Genomic DNA, 18,994 nt, shown 5'->3' with positions numbered 1-18,994 from the left:
TTTAGATTGCCTCACATTATGTCTACTTTATCAATTACCTTTAGCATCTAGTGTACTTCATTTAGATCTCCTCTCAGATTTCTAAATTCCAGAGAGTATAGGCCTAAACTGCTCAATTTTTCTTTATAAGACAAACCTGTTATCTCTGGAATCAATCTAGTGAATCTCTTCTGAATTGCCATCAATGCAACTACATCCCTCCTCAAGTAAGAGGACCAAAATTGTATGAAGTACTCCAGGTGTGGTCTCACTTTTGCATTATACAGTTGCAGCAACAGTTCCTTACATTTATACTCTATTCCTCAAACAATAAATGCCAAAATTCTATTTGCCTTCCTTATTGCAGCTGAAACTGATTTTCTGCACTTCATGCCCAAGGACACCCAGATCTCTCTGCAGCCAAATACTCTGACGCTTCCCTCCATTTAGATCATCAGTTGTCTTTCTATTCCTTCATCAAAAATGGATAACCTCAAATTTAGCCGCATTAAATTTCAGTTGATAACTTTTGGCCCATTCACCTAACTTATCCATGTCCAATATATTAAATAGTTGGGGCTTTCTCTCCACAGATGTTGCCAGACCTGTTGAGTTTTCCCAGAAACTTTTTTTTTGTCTGATTTTCAGCATCTGTAATTCTTTGACTTTTTGTGAATCTTGGAGTTCTTTACCACAGTACGCTGTTGAGGCTGGGGCATTAAGTATATTCAAAGCTGAGATAGACAGGTTTTTAATCTGTAAGGGAATCAAAGTTATTGGGGAAAAGTCAGGAAAACTTCTGTTATGGTCCCATAAAAAGATGTAACATTTTATTCACTGATCCTTACAACAGAAATAATGTATATATGAATGATGATGTTGACAATAGATCAGTGATCCTTCATTGTTTCAGCCTTCACAAATGAAACCAGTGTACCCTGTGGAGGAATAGGATATCACTGTCAGCAACTTATGGATTTCTGTGTTTAACTGAACATGTGCAGACATCAAAAGTTGTCAGTTCATATACAGGTACAGTAATAGTGGGTGCTGACAGCCTTGTCATTATTAATCCTGCAAAATCCAGGCCACTTTGCGAAAGCTATATTTTTAAAACATTGTTTACAGTCCTGTTGTCAAAACTGACGAGAACTCTTGCAACTGTTTTTGTAAGATTTTGTTTTGTAAATGTTGCATGATCAGAGTATCTTGGTACATGATGTACAGCATATGTTTTGTATTACTAACGTGTTTTATAACTGAAGCAGTTTGGTAGATATGACAGTTTTGTCAAAATAGATTATTTAACTTTGTTCAAATTAAAGCTGTTGTGGTATACTGTGTGTCTTACTTTGGTCTGGTACTTGTTGAAAACCTTCCATCACCACCTCTCCCATTCTGTATTGTTTACTTCCTGCATGAAAGAGGGTACATGTGCTGATGTACATGTGCTTTGTTGCAAATCCTGGAAGAGAAGAGGCTATGTGTGGCCACATATGACTAATTCAATCATGTTGACTTTTGGACATAAAGTAATGCAATATATAAAATTACTGAGGAAGTCATAGTATGACCTGTTGCTTCTGAATTAATTTTGATTGTTTCTTAAATACTCTTGAACATCTCGTTACACAATTTGTAAAATGATTGGCAACATTTTCTCAACTACACATAGTATGCTATGTACCTTAATTTCTATTCTAATATTGTTCCTATTCTTGAAAATGTCAATGTATTGCAATTCTCCTGTAATTATTAAACATCTTTGAATTTCTTTGAGAATTTTAGCAATAGCCATCTAGTTTAGGTGCTCTGTATACATTTAATATTACATTGAGAGAAGAATATAAGTTGGAAGTTAACATGATTTTATAGTACAGGACAAATTCAGGGAACGGCACTGATACAGTTCTCAGTGTATTAGGGAAAAAAAAGTCACAGCAGTAAGGGGTACTTCATATATCCTGCAGAAAAAAGGCTTAGATAGGACCTTTGTGTTAAATCACTGTTACAGAATTTCAAAATCACTGAATTTGGCCCAATATGCATGAACTGGCTCTTCAAATGTGTGTCATTATCTAGTGCCAATTTCCCCATATGCTTGCATTATTGCTTATTTGTTATTTCTATCCAAATAATCATCTAGTGTCCTCTTGAATGCCCAACTGAACCTGCCTTCACCACACTTGTAAGCAGTATGTTTTATACCCTAACTACTTGCGGACTGAAAAAGTTTTTTTTCACACATCCTTACTACTTTTGCACATCACTTTACATGTGTGCCCTCTGTCCTTGAATTTTTTTAGAATGGGAACAGCTTCTCCCTATCTACTCTACTCAGCCTATTCATGATTTTGAAAGCCTTTATTAAACCTCGTCTCAGCCTTCATCTCTCCAAGGAGATCAATATCAACTTTTCCAATCTATCCTCATGGCTGAAGTTTTACAATCCTGGAACCATTTTTGTAAATCACTTCTGCTCTCTTTCCAATGCATTCTCATCTGTTCTACAATGTGGCACCCACAACTGTACACGATATTGCAGCTGATGTCTAACAAGTGCATTACACATGTTCAACATCACCTTCTTGCTCTTGTGTTGCATGCCTCTGTTAATAAAACACTGTCAGAGGATACTAATAAGCTAGCTGGTGAAGTAGGAAATCAGAAGTCGATCTTTTTACTCAATATTAGATTTATTTACAGAATACATCTTTATACATGTCTATCTCCTCCTTCACTTACCCTCGACAACATAGAAGTCTCTCTTTATAGGTGATCAAGAGTTATTTTCTTCATCAAACTGTTCAGAGATGTCATTATGCACTTCTGCAGCAAGTGGGATTTGAACCTAGGCTTAATGGCTCACAGGTAGGAACACTATCGTTGCACCACAAGATCCTGTGACATTTTCTCAACCTATTGTGAAGAGGTGGGGGGGAGACTAGGGAGAACAGGAAGGGACTATATGTTCTTAAGACTCATGTCTTCCATCGAGTTATTTTCCTCATCAAACTGTTCAGAGATGATATAACACACGTCTGGAGCAGGCGGGGGTTGAATCCAGGCCCCTCTGGTCTAGGGGCAGAGACACTCCAAGAGAACGAACAACACACACACACACACACACACACACACACTCTCACTCTGTATGAGTCTAATTAGAGAAAGGTGACTGGAGATGGTTTAACTTGATGGTCACTGTGCCTCAATCAAGGCGAGAGGTTGAGAAGGCGAATCTCTTCCTAACTTCAGCTGGTATAGGAATTTAACCCATGCTGTTGGCATCACTCTGCATTGCAAACCAGGCATCTAACCAACTGAACTGAAATAAAATCAAATGGACTTAAACTCAGGCTTTCTGGTTCAAAGGTACACAACCTATGTGCCACAAGATTTCTTAAAATTTAGTTTGACATTCATCATTATAGATATCTCTGAGCAGGTAGAGTATAAAATGTTACTACACACTTCAGGAGCAGGTGGGATGTGACCCATGGCCTCCTCTCTCAGACATTGGGACAGTACCACTATGTCACAAGACCTGCAACCGAATTAATATCCTCCACCTGTTTATCTTTAACTTCAAGAATTCAATTAACATAACATTAACACCACATGTTGTCCATTGTAGCATGCCTTATTTAGAGAAAATGAATAGAGTTAAAGGAGAAATTATCCAGTGTGAGTTCAACCAGACTGGTTGGGCTTATCTCCAAAGAAGAAGTGGTGAGACTCAGTCACTGGGGTATAGATGAGGGAAACAAAGTAGTGTTAAGAAAGTAAGATATCAATGATGAACAAGGAGGAAATCAGTTTAGTCAACAGCAACAGACTTGAAATGTTAGGTCTGTTAATGTAGTCTTCATGGAACTTGGAGAGGATGCTTGTGGTTGGAGCAGTAAGAAGTAATTTAGCATGGAGGGAAGATCTCCAGAATAGATGGAATCATCAACAGAGTTTGAGATATTGACTTGATGTTTGATGGTGAGATTAAGCTCTAGTGGCGCTAGGAGGAAGTCTCAATGAAAATAATTTTAAAGTTAGATTCTTAATCCTCATTAAGCAAGATGTAGGATGATTAGGGTGTGAATGTAGACTTGGCTGCATTACTTTACGCGTTAATGCTTGTATTGAGTTGAGTTCATGGAAATGTTTAAAAGATTCTCTGAAGAGTTGTGTTCTCAATGTATTGAAGGGCCCTACTAGACTTTTGAAAGATGAAAATAGAGTGGGGGCATGTAGTTTTAATGTTGACAATTAGCAGTCTTGGTGATAGAACAGGCATAAAGAGGAAACTACATTTGGAATTTGACAATATGCTACTAAGTTTTGAATTTTTTAACAGCCAGGGTTTAATGTGTCAAGGCCAAAGACATGTCAGTGTTGGTGTCAGCTAGGAGACTGGCATTCTTTCAAATTAAAGTCATAATTTCGGATAGGCTCTCAGAAAATGAAACTACAGTTCTCGAATTAATGACAAAGGCATAAATGGAAAGCTAAATGTCGTAAGCATATACATGTATGCTGATTACCGTTTAGTAGTATGGTAACATTATGTTCAGGGTTAGAGGAAGGGTCACTCGACCTGAAATGCTAACGCTGATTTCTAAACAGAGATGCTGCTAGACCTGCTGAGCTTTTCCAGCAATTTCTGTTTTTGTTTATGATCAAGCTCGTTGGTTGATATTGTGTAAACTTTTAGTGATTTCTTATTTTAAGAGAAAATAAGTAACGAGAGTGTCTTTAAATGGAACATTACTTCTTGTTTTTAAGATATAGTAGTTTCTTGATTTAATCTACCTGAAGGGAACAGAAACTGCATGAGGATATTGATGGAAACCTGTACAGAAACAGACATTTAGTTTGTCACAGAAGAATAACATCTGCATTGAAGCAGTTCTATCAAGAGAGTCGGTGGTTATTAAGGAAAACAGTGGTTGAGGAGATTTTGAGTTGCTTGAAATTGTTTGCTTAAACCATCCCAATCATGATGATGTGAGACTTACACCATGAAAAGTACCTTCTGTTTCACCCCTCAATAGTTTTGAAGTCAGCTAACGTTGTATTGGAGAGTTACCTCCATTTTATTAAAGGATCATTTTAGATCTCTAAGATTCACCCTGCCAATACAATTTTCAGTCTGGCTCTTGTCAGGACTGAATTTTTTTTTGGTTAAACTTGAGTTTCATCAAGTTTTTTTTTTGCAGGCCATATCCCCACAAGGCCTGATGGGTTTTTTTTTACACCATATGTCTCCAACTTGCCTCATTAATTACCTACCATGCCCAATTGATGTTTCCTTCATCTGGTTTCTCACCCTATCTGACTACCCTGGAACAACTGACCACTCAACAGATTTCTTAGAATTCAGTAGCATCCCTTGAACCTGCACCATCTTTAAAGACCCATTGTGCACTTGGATATGCATTGTGCAGAATTGTCCTGCATGTTTGTTAACGTTTTTCCCAGAAATATGAAATTGGCGCACCACTTTTCAGGTAGCATCCTGGAATCCTGCTGGAAAGATAGTACTGATCTGAAATTCCTATTCCCCTCCAAAAAAAAAGGACCAGCAGCAGAGGCCATGGCAAGACCATGCCAACCAGATCTGAGGTTGTCACCAGGGTGAAAGCAGTCTTAGTCATCTGGAAAAATACTCAGCACTGAATCAGTCTTCATAGCAGAAGACTTTATAGCATTCTAAAATGATTAAATACTTAAGGGGTAAAAGGAGAAGGGAAAATAAATACAGTAACTGTCACTAAGTAATGAGTGCTCGGGAAATTAATGGGGCTAAAGACGGTTACGCCCCCGGACCTGATAAGATGCATCCTCAAACATTAAAGGAAGTAGCTGCAGAAAAAGTGCTAGTCCTAATTTTTCAGGAATCCTTGGATTTGGAAAAGGTCCCTGAGGATTGGAAAATTTCCAGTGTAACACTTACATTTAAAAAGAGAAGGAGACCAAAACAGGTAACTACAAGCTCGTTTGCTTGACATCTGTTTATTATAAAGTTAGACTTTATAATAAAGGATCGGTGGTAAGGCATTTAGAAATGCACAATACAAGCAAGCACAGTCAGAATGGCTTCATGAAGGGGAAATTATGCCTGCCAAATCTATCAGGAGGTAGTAAGCAGAATCGACAAAAGGGAAGCAGTGGATGAAATATATTTGGACTTTCAAAGTATTTGATACGTTATCCACATATTAGACCAGCTGATAAGATAAGAGCCCATGGTGTTGGAGGTAATCTATTAGTATGGATAGGGGATTGGCTAATAGAAAATGGGGAATAGGGAAAAGAGGGATCTTCAGGATGTAACCTATAATTAGTAGCGGGCCACAGGGATCAGTGCTAGGGCACAATGATTTACAATATATAATAATGGGTGGTCACTAGGATTTTAAACTAGTGAGTTGGGGGGAAGGGAACGGGAAAACGACAGGAAGTATCGTGGTAAATAAAGAGGAAAGCAGCAGGTTAGCATGTGTGCAGGAGGATTTAACTACATGGCAGACTATGAAAGAAGTAAAAAGGAAGGATAACTCAGAAGATATTATTGTTGGAAGGTGGTGCGTGTATGGAATGAGCAGCCAGAGGAAGTGGTGGAGACTTGTATAAAAACTTTTAAAATGCATTTAGATGGGTATATGAACAAGATGGGTTCGGAGGGATATGGGCGAAATGCTGGGAAATGGCACTAGATTAGGTTAGGATACCTGGTCGGCATAGATGAGTTAGACCAACAGGTCTGTTTCCATGTTGTACATCTCTATGACTCTATGTTGGAATTCATAAAGTGGGTATAAAAATTAGCATAAGGAAGGGCATTTGTTCGTAGCATTTGTAACAAGGCAGGTGAGTTAGTGGCATAAATCATTGCAAATGATGGCTCAGTGGTTAGCACTGCTGCCTCACAGCACCAGGGTCCCAGGTTCAATTCCAGCCTATGGTGACTGTCTGTGTCTGTGTGGAGTTTGCACATTCTCCCCATGTCTGCGTAGGTTTCCTCCGGGTGCTCCAGTTTCCTCCCACAGTCCAAAGATGTGCAGGTCAGGTGAATTGACAATGCTAAATTGCCCATAGTGTTAGATGCGTTAGTCAGAGGGAAATGGGTCTGGGTGGGTTACCCTTCGGAGGGTCGGTGTGAACTGGTTGGGCCGAAGGGCCTGTTCCCACATTGTAGGGAATCTAATTTTTTTAAAATGTAGTAGCCGTTATGGAGACATGGTTGCAGGATGGTCACGACTGAGAATTAAACATCCAGGAGTATCAGAATATTTGGAAGGACAGACAGAGAAGCTCAGATATTTAAGGATGACATCAGGGCAGTGGTCAGAAATTATGTAGGTTCTATGGAGAATAAAGTTGAATCCATTTCTGGGGAAATTAGAAATCCTAAGAAGAAAAAGTCATGGGTAGGTGTCGTCTATTGGCCACTAAATAATAATCACATTGGGGCAGGCAATAAACAAAGAAATAACCAATGCCTGTGAAATAAGGCAATTATCACTGGGGATTTTAATCTACGTGTCGGTTGGTCGAACCAGGTTGGTCAGGGTAGAGTGGAGGAGGAATTCATTGAATGTATCTGTGATAGTTTTCTTGAATAGTATGTAAAAGAACCAACGAGAGAGCAAGCTATCCTAGATCTGGTCCTATGTAATAAGACAGCAATAACTAATGATGTCATAATTAGGGATTCTCTTGGAAAGCGTGATCGCAGTATATTTGAATTTACAGTACAGATGGAAAGTGCAAAGATAAAATCCAATACCTGGGTCCTGTGCTTAAACAAGGCAGACTACAATAGGATGAGGGCAAAGACTGGAAAGACTGGCAAAGAGGGCAATAGACTGGAAGCAAAGATTTTATGGTGGGGGACAGTTAAAGAACAATGGAGGATTTTTAAAGCAATTCTTTCAAAGTGCTGAGCAAAAGTGTACACCAGTGGAAAGGGAGGACTGTAGGAAAAGAGTCATCTGCCATGGGTGCCTAAGGAAATAGGGAGGCTAGCATATTGAAAGAGAAGGAGAAAGTGAGGACTGCAGATGCTGGAGATCAGAGCTGAAAAATGTGTTGCTGGAAAAGCATGAAAGAGAAGGCCAAGTTCCGCAAGAAACTAGAAGATTGGGAAAGCTTTGGAGGTCAACTGATAGCCACAAAAAGAGCTGTAAAGAAAAGTAAGAGATTATGAGAAAAAAACTAGTTCAGAATGTAAAGACCGATAGCAAACGTTCCTATTAATATGTAAAACTGAGTGTCTAAAATAAACATTGGTCCTTTAGAGGATGAGAAGGGGTATTTGGTAATAAGATATGAGGAAATGACTGAGATATTTTGTTGGTCTTCACAGTTGAGGACATGAATAACAACATGCCAGTAATTAACAAAGGGACAAAGGTAGGTTAGGACCTGGAAACAATCATTATCACGAAAGAGGTAGTGCTGGGCAATCCAATGGAGCTATTGGTAAACAAATTTCCTCGCCCTGATAGAATGCATTCCAGGGTGCTATAAGAGTTGGAAGAAGTAGCAAATGCAGTTGTGGTAATTTTCCAAAATTCACTGAACTCCGGGGTAGTTTCAGCAGACTGGAAAACAACAAATGTGACGCCACTGCTTTTAAAAAGGGAGATAGACAAAAGATGGGGAATTATCAACCAATTAGCTTAATTTCTGTAGTGGGGTAAATGCTTGAGAATATTAACAAGGAAGAAATAGCAAGGCATTGAGATAGAAATTGTTCCGTTGGGCAGACACAGCAAGGGTTCATGAAGGGCAGGTTGTGCTGAACTAGTCTTTTGGAATTCTATGAAGATATCATAAATGTGCTGGACAACGAGGACCCAGCAGATGTGGCATGTCTAGATTTCCAGAAGGCATTTGACAAGGTGCCGTGATAAAGACTGCTGCATAAGATAAAGATGCAAGGTGTTATGGGCAATGCATTGCATGGATAGACGATTGGTTAACCAACAGGAAGCAAAGAGTGGGGATAAATGAGTGCTATTCCAGTTGGCAATCAGTGACTAGTCGTGTGCCTCCAGGATCAGTATTGGGACCTCAATAATTCACAATTAACGTAGATGATTTGGAGTTGGGGACCACGTGAAGTGTGTCAAAGTTTGCAGATGACAGTAAGATGAATGGTAGAGCAAAGTGCAAAGGATTGTGAAACTTTGCAAAGGCACATAGTTTAAGTGAGTGGGCAAAGGTCTGGCAGATGGAGTACAATTAATAAATGTGAAGACATTCATTTCAGTAGGAATAACAGTAAAAAGGACTACTACTCAAATTGTAAGAAATTGCAGCATGCTGCTGTGCAGAGGGACCTGGGTGTCCTTGTGTATGAATCACAGAATGTTGGTCTGCAGGTAATCAAGAAGGCAAATGGAATTTTGTCCTCCATTGCTAAAAGGATTGAGTTTAAAAGCAGAGAGGTTATGTTGCAGCTGTATAGGGTGCTGGTGAGATCACACCTGGGGTACTGCGTGTAGTTTTGGGTTCCTTACTTGAGAAATCATGTACTGGCACTAGAAGGGGTGCAGAGGAGGTTCACTAGGTTGATTCCGGAGTTGAGGGGGTTGGCTTATGAGGAGAGACTGAATAGACTGGGATTATGTTAATTGGAATTCAGAAGAATGCAGGGGGGATCTTTATAGAAGCATATAAAATTATGAAGGAAATAGATAAGAGAGAATGTTTTCACTGGTGGGTGAAACTAGGACAAGAGGGCATAGCCTCAAAATTAGGGGGAGCAGATTTAAGACTGAATTGAGAAATAACTTCTTCACCCAGAGGGTTGTAAATCCATGGAATTCTCTGCCCAGTGAATTGGTTGAAGCTTCTTCAGTAAATGTTTTTAAAGCGAAGATAGACAATTTTCTGAACAGTAAAGGAATTAAGGGTTTTGGCGAGTGGGCGGATAAGTGGAGCTGAGGCCACGAAAAGATCAGCCATGATCTTATTGAATGGTGGAGCAAGCTTGAAGGGCCAAGTGGCCTACTCCTCCTAGTTCTTATGTAATGACTTGGATGAGCAAGGTGAATATACTTCAACATTTTTGTGGAAGTATGTAGCAAGGCAAGTAGTGAGGATAACACGCACAGTCTCCAGACAGATATAGAAAGTTTAAGTGAGAGGACAAAAACTTAAGTGGAATATAATGTAGGGAAATGTGTGTCTGCGGACTTTGATGGGAAGAATAGAGTAGCTGAACATTATTTAAATGAAAGACCTTTGTAGAAAGCACACAACAGAGTGATTTGGCTATCTAGTGCATAAATCGCGTAAACCTAGCAAGTTCAGTGGGTATTAGGGAAAGCAATGGAATGTCGGCCCCTTTTTCAAAGTGAATGGAGTATTGAAGTATGGATGTTTTGCTAAAACCAAACAAGGCGCTGGTCAGATCATAGCTAGGCCACTGTGTACAGTTTTGAATTCCTTATCTAAGGAAAGATATACTGTCATTGGAGGTAGTCCAGAAAAGGCTCATTAGGCTGATACCAGGAATAGAGGAACTGTCTTATGAGGGTAGGCAGTGTAGATTGAGCCTGTATCTCTTTGAATACAGAAGAAGAGACACCCTTTTTGAAACATACTAGCTTCTTAGGGGATTTGACAAGATAGATGTACAAAGGTTGTTTCTCCCTTGTGGGAGAGTATAAATCCAGAGGCCATAATCTTAGAATAATGGGACACATATTTAAAACTGAGATGAGGAGGAAATCTCTGAACGTAATGAATCTGTGGAATTCTTTACTGCAGAGAACTGTTGAGGCAGAGTTGTTAAGAATACCCAAGGCTGAGATAGACATATTTTTAATCAGTAAGTGAATTGAGGGTTATGGGGAAAAGGCAGGAAGTGGAGTTAAAGATTATCAGATCATCCATGATCTCATTGAATGATGGAGCAGTCTCATTGGGCAGAATGGCCTACTTGCTGCTCCTATGTCTTGTGATATTGCTGTTGGAACAAGGTCAATTTCTGTCTCCTTTCCTCCAATATAAGTGCTGCCATCTTCTCTCCGATACTACTAGCTCATAGTTGTCCATCCTTCAAGTCCTTGGTAAGTATATAATCAAATTTCAGTACTAACTGCTGATTTACCTCTCCGTATTTGTGATAGCTCCCAACAAAGCACACTGACAAAAAAAGTTATGCCTGTAAAATAAATATAACCTGAACAAATTGAAATCACACATTGTAAACAGTTGTACATGTCTATAGCATTAACAATATTGTAAGCTGACTGCATTTATTTAAGATGCTTACTTCAAATAATAACTTCATCATAACTAGTGGTATCCATTATTCAATGATTTTATCTGATATTTGTTATTATGAATTTGAGTTGTTAGAGATCTGCGGCATAAAAGTTAATTCACACATCTTGTTCTTGGCACCCTGCTATCAATGAAACATTGACATGCAGCAAGTGATTTGATTTCAAATACCGTATTGTTAATGGCCAAAAAGGCCAATTCTTAAGAGGTAGATTCTGTCAAAGTGCTGGACATAAAGCTGTCAGGTTTTATTGTGAATTCTTGCTTTCAAATTGGTATTTATTGCTGAATTGCTGTAACCACTGTTCATGGTGGTGGTGCAAATTAGAGGGTGCCACTATTTACTTTGTCATCATCTAATGACTTCTGAAGTCACCTTTATTTACAAATGGAGAGTCCTTTACTCTGATCCAGCTCCCTTAGAGCAAAGTCTCAGAATGAACAGGATGTCTGATACTCCTGTTTTTGATCTGTCAGCAAGGGCTCCCTCATTAGACCAGGTTAGCATTCTAATCAGGGAACTTATGTTCTGTGTGAGTCCAAGGGCATTGGTAGGTTCTTTTTTGTAGCTCCTCCTGGGGTGTTTTAGGACCGGCTCAGGTTCCTCCAACTCTGCCTCTGATACGGGCAGCATGTAACACACAGTAGTTTGCCTAGTGAGCCTGGAGCATCTTGGAAGAAGTTCATTCTCTTTTTCAGGTTGCAGAGGCATTGAGGCAGTGACATCCCTGGTATCCATCACAGATTCTGAGGTACCTTCAATGCTTGACAGAGAGGGGGAACCCATGGACTCTGGAATAGTTGGAACGGTTGTTGAGGAGCTGAGCACATTTTGGTCCTGCACTGTTTGCTAGTTTGCAGTTTTCATATGGTCAACATTCTCGTTCAGTACCATTGCAACGACCCTAACTTTATATGTCACTGCACCTGACCTCTCGTCAACTATGCCCTTATCCATGCAGGGCCATTCCTGTGGTTCCTAAATCAAATTTCATCCACTGAAGCAAACTGTCTCTCTCAGTTAGTGAAGTGTTGCATCCAGCATTGACATTCCTGATGCTGTTTCACCCTGTCCCCCAGGTCCGGGAAGATCAGATTTAACCTGATTTGGAGTCTTCTCCCCATTAACAACTGGAGCTAGCCCTGTAGATGTGTAAAATAGTCTTCTAATCAATAGGAACTGAGGCAGTTTGGTATCTAGTGAAGCTGTAGGTTGTTTCTTTATGCCTGCCTTCAAAGTTTGGATTCCTCTTTCTGCCAGGTCATTGGATGTTGAATGGTATGGGATGTCCTTGTATGTTGAATCCCATTTAACTTTAGGAAATGTTCAAATTCCCTGCTGGTAAACAATGGCCCATTATCTGTGACCAACACTTCCTGGAGTCCGTGTACTGTGAAAGACGTGTGCAGTTTTTCTATTGTCATCCTTGTGATTGATGAATAAACTGTATGTATGTCCAGCCACTTCAAGTTGGAGTCCATAATGAGTAAGAATGTTGAGCCTATGAAAGGATCTGCATAGTCTGTAACTGAGTCCAGGTCCTACCGCCATTCCCATGAGTGTGGGAGAATGGCTGGTGGGAATTTTTGTCCTTGTTGGCACTCTGGGCACTACCCCACTAACGTGACTATGTCTGCATCCAGTCCTGGCCACCAAACACAACAGCTTCAGTTTGGAAAGCCCTGGATGACCCTGATGGAGTTCAGCCAGTATCTGGTGGCAACCTTTGCTTGGGACAATTGAACTGACTATAACCTAGTGTTCTGTGATTTTTAACTTTGTCCATAATAGTATGCCATCTTCTACTGTGACCTGGTCTCTCTGAGTCCAAAAAGGTTTCAATTCTGATAGGAAAACCAAAGGGCCTTCACAGTCATCCCAGCTGTTTTAGTTTTGCCATGACTGGTCTTTCTGCATCCATATCTGCTCTTGTGAGCTGTGACTGGAAATGTGTCTAGAAAATTTAAAACCATTATGGACTGTTGCAGTGGCAGTACCACGGTAGTATATCTGCCAGTGAGAGGCAGCTCAATGCATCTGTATTTGGTACTTGGCCTCACGAATGATGCTCCAACTTGTAATTATATGCACTTCAAATTAAAGCCCCCTGCTGAGTTCAGCCTAAAACAATGGGCAGCATTGCCTTGTCCTCTTTAAGTAGACTTAGCAGGGTTTGTGGAAAGTTGTTATTATGAATTTATGCCTGTAATGGTAATGGTGGAACTTACTGTCTCCACATATGACTGCCAAATCGTACTCCTCTATGTGGCAGAATTTATACTCTGCATTAGTCTAAGTCCTGGATGCACGTGCTATTGGACCTTCCTTTCTATTGGGTCACCTATGAGCTAATGCTACCCTGATGCTGTACAGGGAGGCATCACAAGTCAATACCAGACTTGCTTAGGATCACAGTGTGCCCACACCTTTAGAGGATGAAGGCTGTTTCTTCACTTGCCTGAAAGCTATGGCTTGGCTACATGATCATTTCCAAGGCTGACCCTTTTTAAAGAGTTGATGCAAAGGTGCCAGGTTGAAGGCCAGGTTATGTATGAACTTCCAGTAATAATTCACCAGCCCAAGGAAAGACCGAAGCTCTGGTACAGATGCAGGAGCCTGGGGACCTTCAATTGCCCTCACTTCATCTTCTAACAGGTATAACCTGGTCTTGCCAACTGTATTTTCCCAAGTAGATCATTTGGGATGGCTGAAACACACATTTGTCCCTTCTAAGGCATACGTCTGCCTAGGAGAAATGCCTAAGGACTAAGTCCAAGTTCTCTAAGTGCTCCTTATTGCTCTTTCCTGTTAATAGCACATCAACTAGATAAATGGTGACTTGCGGTAGACCTTTGTAAATATGTTCTTTATATGATTGTTAAAGTTGTACCTTTAAGAGAGAGTGAATGCTGTTTTGCATTGATAGCTTACAGGCACCATTTGAAATAGTGGTGCTGCAAGAGCACAGCGGTTCAGGCAGCATCCGAAGAGCAGCAAAATCGATGTTTCAGGCAAAAGCCCACCTGTCATGTGACTGACTAGAAATCAGTGTACAGAACAACTGTTCGGATATATGAACATTTTTACAGGACCTTCGGATCTTGTTCAGATAATCTGAAATTCAGATAATTGACGTTTGGATAACCAAGGTTGTTCTGTACTGGATAATTGAAAGTATGTTACATTTGGCTGTAAACTAGGTACAGGAGTTGTTTTGACCACAATTTGAATTTAGCCAATCAGTTAACAGGATACTAAAACCCAATCTATTTTGAATTTATTGTTTTTGCCAATGCCCGAACCAATACCCCAATCTGATGTTTGGGGTATAAAAAAGCAGACGTTTTGACACTTAAGAGTAAACTGCCATCAAGAGGGATTGCCATTCAAAACACTCTCTATCAAATGTACCTTTTGTCGTATGAAACACCTTTGCAGTAAAAGGCAGAAGATGACGCAGGGCAGTCTTCAGCCGGAGGAAGATAGACACCGATGATGAAGCCGCTGTGTGGTTTTGAACTTAAATTGCTGTAATTTTAAAAATGTTTTTTATTGTTATCGAGTTGTAGGCAGATAATAAGCATTTAAGAGAAAGGAGACTTAGAGTTGTAAATAGTTGTTTTAATATTCACTTTTAGAGTTAAAGAATAAATTGATATTTTTTTCTTTAAAATAGTGGAATTTGGAAGTTCTCTGTCACTCATACTTTAACAGATTGTAAGGTGATGAGCTTTTCTGGGTGTTTGGTTTAATTAGCAGAAGGGTTCATTGCCATGTCGCAACAATGATCCACTGAAAAATTGAACAGGCTGATGAGGTAGGTGTCTGAAACCTGAAATGTGCAGACTAAGACTGGACTTGGATTCATTTTGGTAGCTAGGGTACCTTCATGGAGAGGTAGGATATCTTTTTGGATCTAGTTCATGGATACATTTGGACGGAATTCACTCTGGTGAAAAGGGATCCCTCTAGGTGAGCTGACATGCAATTTAGGTTTAGAGAAAGTAGATACGATGGTGTGCTTAAAAAAATGCATAATTTTATTGCATCTGTTGAGATGCTGGGAGACCTGCCAGAACTTTTGAAATATTTAAAACTGTAGGCTTTTTTGTAGAGGTAAATAGAAGAGATGATAACTTTCTTTTTTGCTCCATCTGTTGACATTAACTGGAGGATTTCCAATGTAGATTTCATAACAATCCATTATCACAGTGAGGTTCTTTCCATTTTTATAAGTGATATAGGATGGTATAAGGATTTTTAGTACTTAGGTAGATGAGCATAGACTGACCTGGAGATTTTGAGGTTTTATGGGAACTGGGTGGAGTGTATGAGGTGGTAGGCATAGGGAATGGGGAATATGCTTTGGAGGCAGGAATGTCAGGAAGTGCAGGTTGCTTTTGTTTTCTTTTTAAATTTATGTATCATGCAATGCAATAGATGGAGTCAGGCCTTCCAATTGTTAGGTTCTTTTCCCAAGGTTTTAATCACGTGATGCAATTTGCACTCACCAACTTCTGCAAACAGTTAAAGTTTATTAAAGCTTATACAAGCTAGGTGACCCCCTTTGGCCCTCTTTGAGGGCATGCAAAGTCAAGAAAGTGAGGCCCTGAATAAAGAAAACACACCCCCTTTATTCAAGTCAGTTGATCATGCTCACAGATACTCTGGCCACTCCCCCACAGTCCTTTGCCACTCAAGACAACCTGCAGCCGTTCCTTCACAGTCATATGTTACCCCAGGTACAATGGCAGGATGACATTATCCTCTGAGATAATGCAAATGTAAATGCCCTAATCTTGGGGAATCTTGGGTTATGCAGGCGATTTTCTGATCCAGTGATCCCCAAGACAATGCAGGTTCGACATACCTCGCTTAATGTCCAGAGAGATATTTCAATTTAATCTTTTAACATTACACGATCAACTTGCATCTCAGAATGAAAATTCGAGATATTGTGGGCTTCCTGTTTCTGACTTAGGTTTATGGATTGAGAAAGTGTCCTGTCTCTGCCTCTGACCTGGGAATGAAAATCCAGAAAAGGCAGCAAGCACATGGTGTGTAAGGGAGAGAGAGAGAAAGAAACCCACACTGTTAAGTGACACAGCAGTGAACCTACGCAACTACTGCCTTTGCTATTTAAATTCATGTGCTGCTGGACATCGGAGTGCATCTAGGAAAGCTTAACAAACAGTGAAATTCACAATTGAAACTGGAGGAACCTGTTTGGGATAGATCACAGCACAGAAACATATAAGTGAATAGTTTTAAATATAGCCTTGCTATAAATCTACAATAGTGAGTAGGGTGGGTTCTTTCTTGATTATATGTTTTATTGAGGTATGTATCTTGATTAAACTTAAAAATATAAGCCATAAGTATTAAGTTAGCTTGGAGCAGTGTTTTGTAGAGGAATTATTTTCTGGTGTTATTTTCTGGGTCTGTAGATTGGAAGAAGCAAAAATGGCCCTTAGTATGCTCTTCTTGCTGGATGTGGGAGTTTAGGGAGAGTTTACATGTTACTGAGGATTATACCTGCAATAAATGCCATTGGTTACGAATCCTATCCGATCGAATGGAGTGGTTGGAGAGTCAATTAGAAGCAATGAGGAATTTACAAGAGCAAGGAGGTGTGATGGATGGCAGTTATAGGAAGGGAGAAGAGTTGCAGATACAGTTACCTAGATGGGTTAAGTCCAGGAAAGGTAAGACAGGTAGCTGGGTGGTGCAGGAATCTTCTCTAGCTATCCCCATTTCAAACAAGTGTGCTGTGTTGGAAAATGTAGGGGGTGATATAGGGAATGTAAGGAATATATCACGAATAGCCAAGTTTCTGGTATTGAGACTGGCTTGAATGCAATGAGGGGTACGTCGTTCCAAGAGATCAGTTGTGTTAGGGGACTGTCTAGTCCGAGGCACATACAGATGTTTCTGTGGCCAGCAGTGAAAAATCAGAATGGTGTGTTGCCTCCCTGGTGTCAGGATCAAGGATGCCTCAGAGAGGGTGCAGAATGTTCTCAAGGGGGAAAGGGCCCAGGCGGAGGTCATTGTGCACACTGGACCTAACAACATAGGAAGGGAAAAGGATGGGATTCTGAAAGGAGAATATAGAGAGTTAGGCAGGAATTTAAAAAGGAGGTCCTCGAGTAGTTATATCTGGATTCCTCCCTGTGCTATGAGCTAGTGAGGGTAGGAATAGGAGAATAGAGCAGATGAATGTGTGGCTGAGGAGCTGGTATATAGGAGAAGGATTCACATTTTTGGATCTTTGGAATCTCTTCTGGGGTAGAGGTGACCTGTGCAAGAAGGGTGGATTGCATCTGAATTGGAAGGGGACTAATATACTGGCAGGGAGATTTGCTGGAGCAGCTCGGGAGGATTTAAACTAGTAAGGTGGGGATGGGGTGGGTGGGACCCAGGGAGATGGTGAGGAAAGAGATCAATCTGAGACTGGTACAGTTGAGCAAAGAAGTGAGTCAAACAGTCAGGAGAGGCAGGGACAAAGCAGAGAACAAGGTAGGACTAATAAATTAAACTGCATTTATTTCAATGCATGAGGCCTAACAGGGAAGGCAGATGAACTCAGGGCATGCTTAGGAACATAGGACTGCGATATCATAGCAATTACAGAAACATGGCTTAGGAATAGACAAGACTGGCAGCTTAATGTTCCAGGATACAAATGCTACAAGAAGGACAGAAAGGGAGGCAAGAGAAGAGGGGGAGTAGCGTTTTTGATCATGGATAATGTTACAGCTGTACTGAGGGAGGATATTCTTGGAAATACATCCAGGGAAGTTATTTGGGTGGAACTGAGAAATAAGAAAGTGATGATCACCTTATTGGGATTGTATTATAGACTCCTGAAGAGTCAGCGGGATATTAAGAAACAAACTTGTAAGGAGATCTCTGTTATCTGTAAGAATAATAGGGTGGTTATGGTAGGGGATTTTAAATTTCCAAACATAGACTGGGACTCCCATAGTGTTAAGAATTTAGATGGAGAGGAATTTGTCAAGTGTGTACAAGAACATTTTCTGATTCAGTTTGTGGATGAATGTTCTGGGGAAGGTCAAGTTTTGCATCTGCTCTTGGGAAATAAAGGCAGGGCAGGTGACTGAGGTGTCAGTGGGGGAGCACTTTGGGCCCAGCGACCATGATTCTATTAGTTTTAAAATACTGATGGAAAAGGATAGACCAGATTTAAAGTTGAAGTCCTAAATTAGAGGAAGGCTAATTTTGACAGTATTAGGCAAGAATTAGGAATTAGGTATTTAGGGCCGCACAGTGGCTCAGTGGTAAGCACTGCTGCCTCACAGCACCAGGGTCCCAGGTTCGATTCCAGCCTCTGGTGCATGTCTGTGTGGAGTTTGCACATTCTCCCTGTGTCTGCGTGGGTTTCCTCTGGATGCTCCGGTTTCCTCCCACAATCCAAAGATGTGCAGGTCAGGTGAATTGCCCATGTTAAATTGCCCATAGTATTAGACAGTAGACAATAGGTGCAGGAGTAGGCCATTTTTCCCTTCGAGCCTGTACCACCATTCAATATGATCATGGCTGATCATCCTTAATCAGTATCCTGTTCCTGCCATAACCCTTGATTCCACTATCCTTGAGAGCTCTATCCAACTCTTTCTTAAATGAATCCAGAGACTGGGCCTCCACTGCCCTCTGGGGCAGAGCATTCCACACAGCCACCACTCTCTGGGTGAAGAAGTT

At 40.4% G+C, this 18,994-nt stretch overlaps 1 protein-coding gene across 4 annotated transcripts in view; it reads left to right on the top strand.

Annotated features, from left to right (window-relative positions):
• LOC140481325 (actin-binding protein WASF3-like) overlaps positions 1–18,994 on the top strand; it is a 113,032-nt gene that overhangs the window by 22,534 nt on the left and 71,504 nt on the right. Inside the window, exon 2 of one of the 4 annotated variants that reach the window (XM_072577314.1) lies at positions 893–1,011. The exons of the other annotated variants lie outside the window; for them this stretch is intronic. The gene's annotated coding sequence lies outside the window, so the exon portion shown is untranslated. The remainder of the gene's footprint in view (positions 1–892; positions 1,012–18,994) is intronic. 4 annotated transcript variants of the gene reach the window in all.

Source organism: Chiloscyllium punctatum, chromosome 9 (assembly GCF_047496795.1).
Source record: "Chiloscyllium punctatum isolate Juve2018m chromosome 9, sChiPun1.3, whole genome shotgun sequence".
Lineage (NCBI taxonomy): Eukaryota > Metazoa > Chordata > Chondrichthyes > Orectolobiformes > Hemiscylliidae > Chiloscyllium > Chiloscyllium punctatum.
This window is presented reverse-complemented; position numbering and strand designations above follow the sequence as displayed.